We start from the raw sequence: 13,574 nt of genomic DNA on the forward strand, positions 1-13,574 counted from the left end.
AATAGTAAAGACTCAAGCTAAAATGTAGTCAATCTATCCAAACCTCAAATTTGGCATTTTAAAGCTTAACTTCATGTAAGCAGCTCACATTTTTGCAAAAGGTAGCTGGAGGATTTTGATCTTGTACCCTTATAAGCACCCAAGATGAACTTACACCACGGGAACTTAAACAGAAGTAACATAAATTCTTAATATGATACTCCTGGGAAGTGGTACTACCTTATTTGTCTAGTTAACTCCTTGAAAATGGCAGGAACAGTGAGAAAACCATATGCTTCCACATAATACAAATCATAAAGCATCCTCAGCTTAGTATGCAGAGTCTGTGGCTCCCTGCCAGCAATTATTTTTCAGAAACACCAAAACTGGGAAATCTGCTCTGAATTTCTTTGCTGTTCTGTCAAAAAGTATAATTTCTATAGAGTACTAGATATGCATATCCCTGTTCTTTAATAGACTTATTGCAATGCTTTCTGCCCTTTGCCGGGATAGCATACCAATGTTTGTGCCCATTCAGCATTTTAAAGTTTATGTCTAGCAAGCATCTTTTCCCAGAATCACTCTAGGAACTGAAAAACAATACAACTGTTACCATTCACAATTTCACCTTCCTCATTCAGAAATACTAGATTGTGCATTGACTTACAGAAGAAGCGAGACAACTAGGCTCATAAACACAAACACAGCCAAAGCTGAAAGTCACTAGTGCTTCTTATTAATTTCCTGCAGTCTCACATGAGTCCCTATACTGGTCCAAGTCTCAAAATTCAAGGCCATGACTAAAGCTCCTCCAGTAACCTCTCATTAGTATGTATTTCACATCATTTCAAGGCTGCTAAGGACTAAAATAATTGATCAGGTGTGGCAGGTTGACCGTAGCTGGCCACCAAGTGCCCACCCAAGTGCTCTCACTCTCCCCCTCCTCAACAGAACATGGGGAGGAAATAAGATGGAAAAGCTCATGGGTCAAGATAAAGACATGGAGATTGCTTACCGGTTATCGTCAGGGGCAAAATAGACTCCTACATGGGCAAAATTAATTTATTGCAAATAAAAATCGTGTAAGATAGCAAAGAACAAAGACAAAACTAAAAACACATTCCCCCTCCACCCTTCCCAGGCTCAATTTCACTCATGATTCTTGTACCTCCTTCCCCCACAAGAAGTGCAGGCAGATGGGGAATAAGGGGTTGCAGTCAGTTCCATACTCTTCATCTCTGCCACTAATTCTTCCCCTGCTCCGGGGGGGGGGGGGGGGGGGGGTGTCCCTCACACAGGATTCAGTCCTTCACAAAACTGCTCCAACATGGGTCCTTTTCCACAGAGTACAGTCCTTCAGGAACAGACAGCTATAGCATGGGTCACCCATTGGCCAGAAAAACCCATCCTGCTAGAAAAAAACTTAGGCTATTTCTCCACAGGCTGCAATTCCTGCCCTCCACAGGCTGCAGGGCTGCTCTGATGTGGTCCACTACAGGCTGCAGGGGAACATCTGCTCCAGAGCCTGGAGTAACTCATCCCCCTGCTTCTTCACTGACCTTGGTGTTTGCAGGGTTGTTCCTCTTGCATTTTTCTCACTCTTCCCTCACAGCTTCTGCACAGTGCTTTTTACCCTTTCTTAAATATTTTATCACAGAGGCACCACCAGCACTGCTGATTGGCTCAGCTTTGGCCAGTGTCAGGTCTGTCTTGGAGCCAGCTGGAATTGGCTCTGTCTGACATGGGGGCAGCTTCTGGTGTCTTGTCACAGAAGCCACTTCTGCAGCCCCCCTGCCCACCCCCCTAAAGATCCTGGCAAGTATTCTGACAGAATTATACAATTGCACATTAATTTCACTAGATCTCCAAGCTATCCCTGACATCAGTCTATTTGGTTCATTGCCCCGTCACAACCCAGAATCTGAACAAGGTTTCAAGCACAGATTACCACAGAATCCCAGAATGGTTTGGGTTGGAAGGTGCATCAGCGTGGGGTTTAGATGGTGGATACTGCTACCTATACTTATTCCCCAATAAGCATCTCCTGTGGAAAAGCTGCTTGGATAGGCATTCAGGCAAAGCAGTCAAGTCCACACACCACACTCACCATGGTGTGGCAGTTTCAGTTCAAAACCAGGCAGAAACTCTTAATTTCATGTAGTGGTTTTGGTTTGTTAAAATCTGAGATTTCACTAATTTTGAGATTTCTCAACCAATTGCCTGATGAGTGTGATGGGTTTCAGTGTTGTTCAATCACCTATGTACTCACTTCTTGTTGTGAGATAGGAAGATAGGATTAGGAGAAAGGTAAAGCAGGCTCAAAACTTTAAAAGGGTATAAAGAAAATTTTATTAACAGTAACTAAAAGAAAAAAAGTAGTAAGAATTAAAACAAATCCTTCAGAACACTTCTCCTCTCCCCACAACCTTTTCTTTCTCACTGACAATGTAAAGAAACAAAACCTAAAATTTCTAGTCAGTTTACTACCTCTAAAATAGTCTTTCTTCAGTTCACTTAGGGAGAGCAGTCCTTTTTGTTAATGTTATGGAGACTTCTCCACAAGAGTGAAAAAAACAGTTCTCTCGTGGTTCGCAATTTCCTTACCGATAACAGCTGCCCAGGGAACCCTGTTATCATGAAGTCCCTCCCATTTTCTACAAGCCTTCCCACAGCTTGTTGATGGGCCATGTCAACTTATGGGGTATTGTTTTAAAGATGAGTTGTTCAAAGCCAAAAGTTTTTATTATCTATCTCTAAAATCATCTTCATCCTTGGGAACAGAGATCTTCTTTTCCTGGGGGCACAGGACTACTCTCTTTCTCTGTTCAGACTTCTCATGGGATCACAGCTACTTTAACATCTGCTTACTTTAGCACGGAGGCCTTTGCACAATATCAGTTTGAACTCTTCATGTCTCCATAGTTTCATGCGTTATAGGGAAAAAGAGTCTTTTCTCCATAGCTTACAAGAGGATTTCATCTCCAAAATCAAGGGATCTCCTCATCCCTCCCATCTGCAACTTAATTTCTTTCTCACTGACTATGATGTCCTTATGTTGTTCTTTCACATGTTTGCATAGTTTCTTTCTCTTACTTGAGGGCGGATTGAAGCACTGAAAGAGTTAACATGTTGCTTGGGCCCTTCAAATGGTCACCTGACCCACCGGGTAACTTGTGGCGGGAGCTGTGGCTGTGTCAGGATCGGCTTCATGGTTGGTGTTTGGTTTTCTCTGCATTCAATTCCAGCTTCAGGGCCACTCTGCACAGCTGCAGGGCTGCCTCTCGTCTCAGCCGCACTGGGGGGAGGGGACCTGACTGCAAGATCTTAACAGCCGCGGCCAGCCGGACTGGGGCCCCGGCCCAGCCAGGACGGGGCTCGGAGCCCCCCTGACCCCCTGGCCTCTCGTGGCAGAGCCTACCTGGCCCAGCCCAGGATGGGGTCCAGAGGGCCCAGGGCATGTTACCTTCTTGCCGGCTGGGAAAGAAAAAGGAAGTTCACGGGTTTCTTTCGTCTTTTAACATGTGTTTTTCACAGAGGTGCATTCAGCTTCTCAGTGGTTCAACAGACAGTCAGTTGCACACAAAGCTTTTGCATCACTTCCCTAAATTCCTCCCGTGTCAAACTATGACACACGGCTAGCTCAGCAAAGAGAGGCAGAAGGGCCTTTTGTATGGTCAGTTCCAGCAAAGGTTTATTGCAGAACACCAAAGGGAAACCAGAGACAAAAGACAAGACCATGTGGTCTCCACAAGGTTAAGTATGGGAGGGCACAGGGGCGGTATAAAGGGCAGGGCAAAGGCCATTTTCCTACAGGGAAGATGGGGCCAGCCACCAGGGATACCACAACCAATGAGGAAACAGGGAAAGGAGAAACTACTAGAATTTGGAACATATGGGAAAAGGAACTGGAGTGATTCATGGTGTTGTGCAAGACTCCATGGGGAAGTCTTTTCTGTCCTCCTAGGTGGGGAAAACTCTATAGTAAATTCTTCCAAGGCAAGGCTCTGGGGATTTCCCTGAGGGGGAAGGATTCGGAGGATTCCACAGGAAGGGACTTAAAGATCATCTAGTTCCAAACCCCCTGCCATGGACAGGGATGTCAGTCACTAGATCAGATTACTCAAGACCCCATCCAACCTGGCCTTGAACACTTCCAGGGATGGGGCATCCACAGCCTCTCTGGGCAACCTATTCCAGTGCCTCACTACCCTCTGAGTAAAGAATTTCTTCCTAATATCTAATCTAAACCTGCCTTCTGTCAGTTTAAAACTGTTCCCCCTTGTCCTATCACTATCTATCCATGTAAAAAGTTGCACTCTCTCTCTTTTTTAGAAGCCCCCTTCAAGTACTAGAAGGCCTCAATGAGGTCTCCCCTGAGCCTTCTCTTCTTCATACTGAAGAATCCCAGCACTTTCAGCCTGCCTTCATAGGAGAGGTGCTCCAGCCTTCAGATCATCTTCGTGGCCTCCTCTGGACCCACTCTAACAGGTCCACGTCTTTCTTGTGTTGAGGACCCCAGACCTGGACACAGTACTCCAGGTGGGGTCTCACGAGGGCGGAGTAGAGAGGGAGAATCCCCTCTCTCGACCTGCTGGCCACACCTCTCTTGATGCAGCACAGGATGTTGTTGGCCTTCTGGGCTATGAGTGCACACTGTTGGCTCATGTCCAGGTCTCCCTGGATGGCATCCCATCCTTCTGTTGTGTCAACTGCACCGCTCAGCTTTGTGTCATTGCAAACTTGCTGAGGGTGCGCTCGATCTCACTGTCTGTGTCATTGATGAAGATATCAAAGAGCCCTTGTCCCAAGACAGAGCCCTGAGGGACACTACTTGTCACCAGCCTCCACCTGGGCATAGAGCCATTGACCACAACTCTCTGGCTGCATCCAGCCAGCCAATTCCCTATCCACCAAGTAGTTCTCCCTTCAAATTCCTGTCTCTGCAATTGGGAGATGAGGATGTCATGTAGGACCGTGTCAAAGGCCTTACAGAATTCTAGGTAGATGACATTGCTTGGTCTTCCCTTGTCAACCATTGCAGTCACTCCATCATAGAAGGTCACCAGATTGGTCAGGTACGGTTTGCCCTTAGTGAAGCCATGCTTACTGTCTTGGATCCCTTCCTTGCCTTGCATGTGCCTTAACATTACATCCCATTCCATGATCTTTCCAGGCACACCCAGATGTGAGGCTCACAGGTCTGCAGTTCCCTGGATCTTCTTTTCTCCCCTCTTTAAAAATAGGAGTGATGGTTCCCTTTTTCCAGTCACCAGGGACTTTGCCTGACTGCCATGACTTTTCAAAAATGATGGAGAGTGGCTTGGCAAGAACATCCGCTAGTTCCCTCATGACCCTGCAATGCATCTCATCAGGCCCCATGAACTTGTGGCTATTTAGCTTCATCAAGTGGTCTCAAACCTGCTCTTTGGTTACAGTGGAAGGGCCTTTGCTACTCTGTTGAAGAGAAGGGAGACGACCCATCTTTGTTGATCAGCATCGAAACTCCAGATTTATTGATCCAAAAGGCACGCCCCTATAACTGTGTTAATTAAGATCACACACACTGCAAAATTCAAGCTCAGGATAGGCTACAGAGAAAACACCAACCCCTCCCTTTGTCCTCAACACCCGCGGCCCGTTCATTGAAACCAAGATCTGTGCTCTCACCCTGATATGGAAAAGTTCTCAACCTCCATGTCTGTTCCCAAGGACAGAATGTTTACCTGCCATGAGAAGACTGTCTGAGAATCCCGCTGTCCACAAAATGTGCCTGATAACCTAATCATTCACAGAAATGGGCCTGAGAACCACCGCTCCACAGCTGCCTCCCACTTCTCCATCAGCTGTACATTTTCATGGCCTCTTTCTTTAAGCCATGTCTGAGCAAAATTCTCCAACACTACTCCAACCCCCACCTAGAGGTTCAGGGACTTGAGAGACAGGACAAAACTGACTGCCAGTGAAGACTGAGGTGAAGAAGTATCAATTGCAACCAGTTCTCCCTTCTCATTTACTGGGGGTGGGGGACAGGGGGGTGGTGTGTACATTCTCCTTGGCCTTTTTTTTCTGACCTATGCACTTTTAGAATCCCTTCTTGTTACTCTTCTCCACTGTCCTGATTTGAAGGACAGGTGTCTGCCAAGGAAGGAGAGAACCTCCTTTGGAATGGAAAATGTGGCCCTCTTCTCTCCAAATTATTATAACTTTGAAATTATGGGTCTGTCATGGTTTTGGGCCTGGCACAATGCCAGGGTCCCCATGAGAATACCCTCTCCCTGGTGTCTGCTGTGAGATGTGACCAGGAATAAGCAAAGCAGGCTCCTGCTTATAAATAAAGAAAACTTTATTAACTAAACTACAAGAAAAGAAGAAAAAAACCATAAAGGAAAAAGTGAAATCCTTACAAAAGCATTTTCCTCCTTCCCCCCACCAAATTTCCCAATGCAATACATTCCCCCAAATCACCAACTCTCAGTCTGGCACCACCCTTTAGAATACTCAATCTTCAGTTCATCAAGAGGAGAGGAGTCCTTCTTGCACCATAGGCTTCCCCTGGAAACACGTTGAAACCTCGTGTGCTTCCATGTCACTCAGCACCGCACGGAAAGTCCTTTGCCATCGTGACACCTTCCCCTTCCATGCCCAGTGCTCTTGTTTTGAGGAGAAAAGAAGAAACCTCACAACTTTATAGAAGTTGTAAAGCTCGGTATGTTTATTTATGGCGCCGCACACATGCAGAGAAAATTCTCCTCAAAAGGCATGCATGCCCCTGAAGATCTCAGGTCTCCTTTTATCCCCCTTCCAAATGCATCTGCCTACAGTTTCACAATAGGTTCATACATATTCATTATATTCATTCCTCCCGCCAGTTCTTCTTTATCAAAGGAATTCCTAGGTCGGGGGAAGGGGGGGGGGGCGGGCAAATTGACCTCGTGGTCTTTTCTGTTTTTCTTTCTCTGTCTCCTGGCATTCGAGTTTTTCCTTCAGCTTTGGCCTCACAGACTTTTCACCTCTCCTAGACACTTCACCTAATTCAGAATGGATCTATACTCTGTCTCACTCTCACCACTGTGCATGGACCAGAGCTGCTTCTAGGGTTGTCTTTCAAGGATGCCTTGTCTCGCTCCAAAAAAGGCACAGTCTCTCCTTCGGGACATCTGTCCCCCCCAATTTTTTTCACCCCCTGGGGCCGAGGGGTACCCACACTGAACCCTCCTGGTTCTGAGGCACTGCCTCCCCCTAAATGCAGTCTCTGTGTCACAGGAAAAAAAGATGGTTCAGTCTATGGCTACACAAGAAAAGTCCAGCCAAAAGGCCACTCCATCATCTCTTCCCCCCACTCAAGAGTCTTCTCCACTTCCCTCGAGGCCTATTCCTTCTTATCTCATCTCTTATCTCTCTTCCCATTCAGCTTCAGGAGAATCAGCATTTGCAAGGTCTCAATCATGCAAGAAAAGGGTTAAAAATTTCAGTCTCTGCCCGTCCCAGAGCTCCAGAACTCCCATGCTGCCCTACTGGGCACCTTGGCACCTTCTCCCCTCGCTTCCCCCCCCTTCTCCTCCTGGGCCAGCCGCTATCAAAATCAGACGCCCAAAATCAGACGCCGGCTCTCCCTCTCTCTCTCTCTTCCCTGGGGGGGGGCGGGGGGGGCTGGCTGCCCGATGTCTCTTGGTGCTCCTCCATGCTCCTCCACCCTTCCATCCTCAAGGGCCTCCTCACCTCCCATCTCTGTCCAGGCCCAGGCCTACTGCAGGGCTGCCCCTCCATCCGCCCAGCAGCAGCAGCTGAACGGGAGAGAGAGATCCAACATCTTTCCCTCGAAGTCCCAAGAGAGCTTGCCAGGGGCGCAGCTCTGGTTTTTAACCCCTGTGTTTTCTCAGAGGCGGATCTAATCCTCAGTGGTCGTACCAAATGCCAATCTTAAAATCTGAGCATCCATTGGTGGCCTGATGGTAGTGACCTCAGCATCCCAGAAATCCCAATTCCGGTCCAACCACCACAGGGGCTTTCAGGCAAAGATATGGGAAAAGGAATAACAGTTCTTTACTAGAATATACATATATATGACAGGGCAAACAAACAACAACAGCAGGAACAGCAAACAAAACCAGAAACTCAACAACAGCCTTCTCTCTGCTGTCAAGCACTTTCTCTTTCAATGCAGTTATGGTCATAGCTGGCAGGGGCACTGTTGGCTCCCAGCCAGGCAGGGCAGGTGTGATTATTCTCCCGCAGCTGCTGGGGGCACTGTGGCATGAGTTCAGCCGGCTCTCTGCATGTGGATAATGGTGGGCAAGCCAGTGGAAGAGATAGAAAAGAGGCTTTCTTTACAAACCTGCAGGGGCAGCTGTTCCCGGTGCCTCCCCCGAATGGCAGAATGGACTATTGTAGGAACTCCAGAGTGGTGGCTGGAATAGCAGAGGTGAGCAGACCCTGGGGTGGCAAACAAAACATAGTAGAGATTCCACAGCTGTAGCAGGAACTGCAGGAGGGTTGGGCAGACATGGGGTATTGGGTTAAAGTGTAGCGAAAATCCTGAAGCAGCAGCAGAAGACAGTGGGGCTGGGCAGCAGCAGTCGGGCTCCTGCAAGCAGCCGGGAGAGGCTCCTTCAGACAAGGGAGGGTCTCGGGGACCCAGGTTTTCTCTGGGACACCCAAGTAGATGGTGAGGGCCATTTTCTAGTGAGATCAGGTGTTCAATAAGGTCCCAGTTCAACAGCTACTCTTACGAGGAAAGCCTCACTCACGGTAGAAAGCAATAAAAGACAGAACTCCATGGTGGCAGCGAATTCTTCTCACAGGAACCGCAGACCGGCCGTCTCCTCCTCCTATCCAAGAGCAAGAGATAGAGAAGCTGAGTCCAGCCCCTCACTCCCCAGCTAGAATCTCATGATCTCTCTGCCCTTCTCAAGAGAAAGCCCCTCAGCTATGAGAGTGCCGCCAGGTGCACACCTCCCCCTCCTCCTTGGCTACATCTTTTGTAGCTTTTAAGTACTGAGGCAGCTTGGACTCCATAGGCTGCCAGGATTCCCTTCTCTGTTAGGGTGTAGTTGGCTTCAGACTCTGTAACTTGGGCTCCAGAATCCAAGTGGTTGACCCCGAGTCTCACCAGGCACCTTCTGCCAAAGGCTCCAGGAAAGACCATTGCTCCCATGCTACAGAGTAGAGCACATTCTTCACCTCTGGTCCTGTCCTGAATGGGCCAAAGGCTATCATATGAGCGATCTCCTGTTTGATCTGGGCAAAGGCTTGCTGCTGTTTAGGACCCCAGTGGAAATCATTCTTGTGGGTAACCAGGTAGAGAGGGCTCACAATCTGGCTGTAATCAGTCAGGAATGTCCATCCTCTAGAAACCTATGGCGCCTAGGAAAGCTTGCATTTCCTTCTTGCCTGGTTGGTGGAAGCATTGCTGTGATCTTACTGATGACCTCTGTGGGTATCTGACACCATCCGTCTTGCCACTTCATTCCTAGGAACTGGATCTCTCGAGCAGGTCCCTTGACTTGGCTCTTCTTGATGGCAAAACCGGCTTCCAGGAGAATCTGGATGATCCTCTCTCCTTTCTCAAATACTTCTGTTGCTGTGTTCCCCCACACAATGATGTAATCGATGTACTGCACATGTTCTGGAGCCTCACCCTTTTCCAGTGCAGCCTGGATCAGTCCATGGCAGATGGTGGGACTGCTTCCACCCCTGGGGTAGTTGATTCCAGGTGTACTTCATGCCCCTCCAGGTGAAGGCAAACTGTGGTCTGCACTCTGCTGCTAGAGGAATGGAGAAAAATGCATTGGCAATGTCAATAGTGGCTTAACACTTCACTGCCTTGGACTCCAGGTCATTGTGGAGTTCCAGCATGTCTGGCACAGCAGCACTCAGTGGTGGAGTCACTTCATTCAAGGTACGATAGTCCACAGTCAATCTCTATTCCCCTTCAGATTTACGCACAGGACAAATGGGGCTGTTGAAGTGTGAGTGGGACATGCTGACCACCCCTTGGCTCTCCAGCTCATGTATCATCTTGTGGATGGGAATCACAGCATCTCGATGTTTCCGATACTGCCCGTGGTGCACTGTCAAGGTGGCAATTGGTACTCCTTGTTCCTGCACCCTCAGGAGTCCTACTGCAGAAAGATATTCTGACAGTCCAGGCAGGGTGTTCAATTGCCTAATGCCCTCTGTCTCCACAGCAGCTATGTCAAGAGCCCATCTGAGTCCCTTTGGGTCTTTGAAATACCCATTACGGAGGAAATCTATGCCCAGAATACATGGGACCTCTGAACCAGTCACAATAGGGTGTTTCTTCCACTCTTTTCCAGTCAGGCTCACCTCAGCTTCCAGCAGGGTCAACTGCTGCAATTCCCCCTGTCACGCCAACAATAGAAACAGGTTTTGCTGCCACATCCTGATGGGATTAATGTGCACTATGCACCAGTGTCGTCTAAGGCCTTGTATTTTTGTGGTTCCGATGTGGCAGGCCTTCGGATCCACACTGTCGAAAAGACACAATTCTCCTGTGCCTCTACCTTGCTAGAAGCAGGGCCCCTCTAGCCCTGGTTATCATTCCCTCCCTGGACATACATTCTAGAGGTTTCTTTAGGGGATTGGACATGTCATCCTCCCTTCCCTTATGTTTGGCAGCTCAGCTATGGGAAAGTGGAGCTACTTTCCTTCTGGTGGAACTCCCTCACTCAGTATTTTCCTCCTTCAGTTCACACACATGCTGCCAGGGCAGAAGTGGGTTTTCCCTCCTACCTTTTCATATTTTCCCCAGAGTCAAACAGGAAGAACCACAGATCAGCTCATGGGGTGTACCCTCTCTCCCTAGCTGGGGGACATCTGCTTCTAATAACAGGGCCTTTGGTCTGTACTGACAAATTTTGGAGAAGGTAGTCTTTATCTCCTTCCTGAGTTTCTGATGAGTCTCCTCAATCCTGTCTTCCAGTTTTTGTATGAGCTCTGACAGATGTGTTTCCACAGTTGAAATTCTTGCTGGAGTTGGGCTGTGCACAGTGTCTGCATATGCCCGGGGCCTCCTCACCATTGTATTCACTGTTTCGTCCCCTTCATTCTGCTTCATCATTGCTAAAGCAGGGCCATATTCTTGTTGCCTAAGTTGTGCAAGTTTTAGCCACATCACTGGCGTACATTTTACCACGTCTGGGCTCCTAATTGTTTAAATGTCTAAGAAAACGATCTCTATCACCACCAGTTCTCTCAAGCATTGAATCCCTTGTTCCATGGTCTTCCAAAAGCTTTGCTGTAGCTGGAGATCTTGGCACAGGTATCTTTCCTTCACGCTTCTCAAAAACCGTGTTCAAAGACTGAGGGCTTTGGGCCCCCTTGTCATCCCTTGGTCAATACCCACATTATGTGACAGAGATTCCAAATGCCTCGCTTCAGTGCCATCCTGAATTACACCACCGCCTGTGGTTTCCCAGATTCTGACCAACCAACTTAAAATAGATTCATCAGGCCATTGGGTGTAATCTTTTCTTAGGCTGTGAAGGCTTTCTATGGACAAAGACTCAATAATGATTTCTGGTTCGGATTCCTCTGCTGGCTGTGAGGATCCTGGCTCCTCATCATCGTCCACTGGGTGAATGGATTTGGTTTTTGTTTCCTTCTCTGGACAGGGGCAATTGCTATTGGCTTAGGTTCCCCACCTGGTTTAGCTGCAGCCTGAGTGACTGGGATGTCTGCTGATTCATCTTCCTGCCCCTCTGGCTGTATCTCCTGCCCTACATCTAGTATCTAGAAGTGTGTGGTAAGCATTAGTCAGGGCCCAGCACATTGCAATGAGCATCTTTTCATTAGAGTTGTCATTGCAATTTTCTTTCAGATATTTCCCCACCCCAGCTGGATTCTGAATTTGTTTAGGGGGGAAGTTCCAAGCTATCGGATCAGAGAATTCCTTCAGGGTTTGGCCTATTTCCTCCCATACCCCACGCCTCTCAGAATTTTCCATCACTGAGGCAGATGTCTGGACAGCCTCTCTGTAAATCTCAGCCCTGATTCTAGACAAGCTGCAGAACATATAGAGAAAATCCACCAGATAAAACACCAGAAAGGTGGTATGTTTACCATCCAGGGGAAACTGAACATTCTCAAAGGTGATGTGCCAGATCTGAATGGGAAGAAGGAGATGAAGGCCTGGAAAACATCATCCCCTACTTTTCCCCTAACCAACTGGGTGTAATTACTAATAAATCCCCAAAGAAGGCTACCGAGACCAGGACAGAAAAACAATAGAGCATACACATCCTCAATAGCTCCCAGTACCTCTGCTAAACTTCCATAAATTATTAGCACTGAGTACATCAATATGGAAATCCTGATTTGTGTCCCTGATTTCTAAGAGACATAGGCCAGGGACAAAATTGCCCCTATATATAGATAGGTAAAGATGCCTAGGTGCCAGAGAGCCATTATTAAAGCAAGCAGCATGGTGACCACTGATTGCTTTACCCCAATACAATGTGTTTCAAACCAGAATGTAATTATGTTTTTTCACTTTCTCTTGCCCTTCAAGTTGGACACCAAATTTTGTCTCTATTTAGAGACAAGTTTAGGAGTAAACAGTCTGGAATGAGTGTTTCCTCTAAAGAAAAGGGTTTCAGCAATCCTTTTCTGCCAATGAAAAAATGAATACTAGTAGATTAAAGTGGAAAAAACCACAACTGTTTATTGACAAAGTACCTGCACAGCACTGGAAAAAAAATGTATAAATGCTAGATATTGAATTGTTGGAACCTTACACACACACACGCAACCCACCCCCCCCCCCCCACCCCCCACAGCAGAATAAAAAAAACCAAAATGCCGAGGGAAGAAATAAAACAGCTGGTCACATGGCAGGGAGGAAAAAGGAAAAAAATGGTGCTCAGCTTCTATCTCAGGGAAGAAAAAAACAAAGGGTCACGCAACAGCTTGAAACAAACAGATGGGAGCTTGGTGAATCTCTGATGTTTGTTTCCTTTCACAGCAGATGAAGCTGGTGGATTTAGGGTCTTTCATTGTGTTGGCTTTTTCCAAGGTCTGGTTGAGATGGGGTGTCCCTGCAGCTCCTCCACCAGTCCTGGCCAATCGGCTTCCATCAATTGTCTGATCTAGAACCAAAACCAAGCTGAACAGTTATAGGAAAAAAAACCCAAAAGCCACCAAAGGGTTGCTGTTGCAGCCTTCAAGGCCAGTGAAAAGGAAAAAAAACCTTCTTGCCTGAGGTAACAAAAAACCAAGCTAGCTAAGCAACAAAGTAATGCTGGTCCTCACCGCACCCAGCATGCCCAGGAGTGAGGTTTCGAGAAAGCCCGCACAAGAGCCCCAAGGCTCCCCTGCCTCCCCTGGACCCACCTTAAAGCTACAGCAACTGTTTCTGTGCATAAAGCAGACAATTAGGGAATAGAGTATCATCATCAAATCACCCCAAGACACTTCTCTTTCCCTGAAACTGGAAAAATAGAGAACACTACTTGTGCTCCTGATCCTTCAACCAGTTGTCCCAAGGCCGTGAAGTCTCTTTTGAATGTCCTTGAACTTCTTATTGCAACTTAATCTCTGCCTACATGAAAAAGCAATAATGGATAATAATCTGAGGG

The 13,574-nt window shown here is 47.4% G+C and overlaps 1 protein-coding gene across 2 annotated transcripts in view; it reads left to right on the plus strand.

Annotated features, from left to right (window-relative positions):
- LOC132086183 (E3 ubiquitin-protein ligase KCMF1-like) overlaps positions 1-13,574 on the plus strand; it is a 147,069-nt gene that overhangs the window by 69,663 nt on the left and 63,832 nt on the right. The window lies entirely within an intron of this gene.

This window comes from Ammospiza nelsoni, chromosome W (genome assembly GCF_027579445.1).
Source record: "Ammospiza nelsoni isolate bAmmNel1 chromosome W, bAmmNel1.pri, whole genome shotgun sequence".
In the NCBI taxonomy this organism is placed as follows: Eukaryota; Metazoa; Chordata; class Aves; order Passeriformes; family Passerellidae; genus Ammospiza; species Ammospiza nelsoni.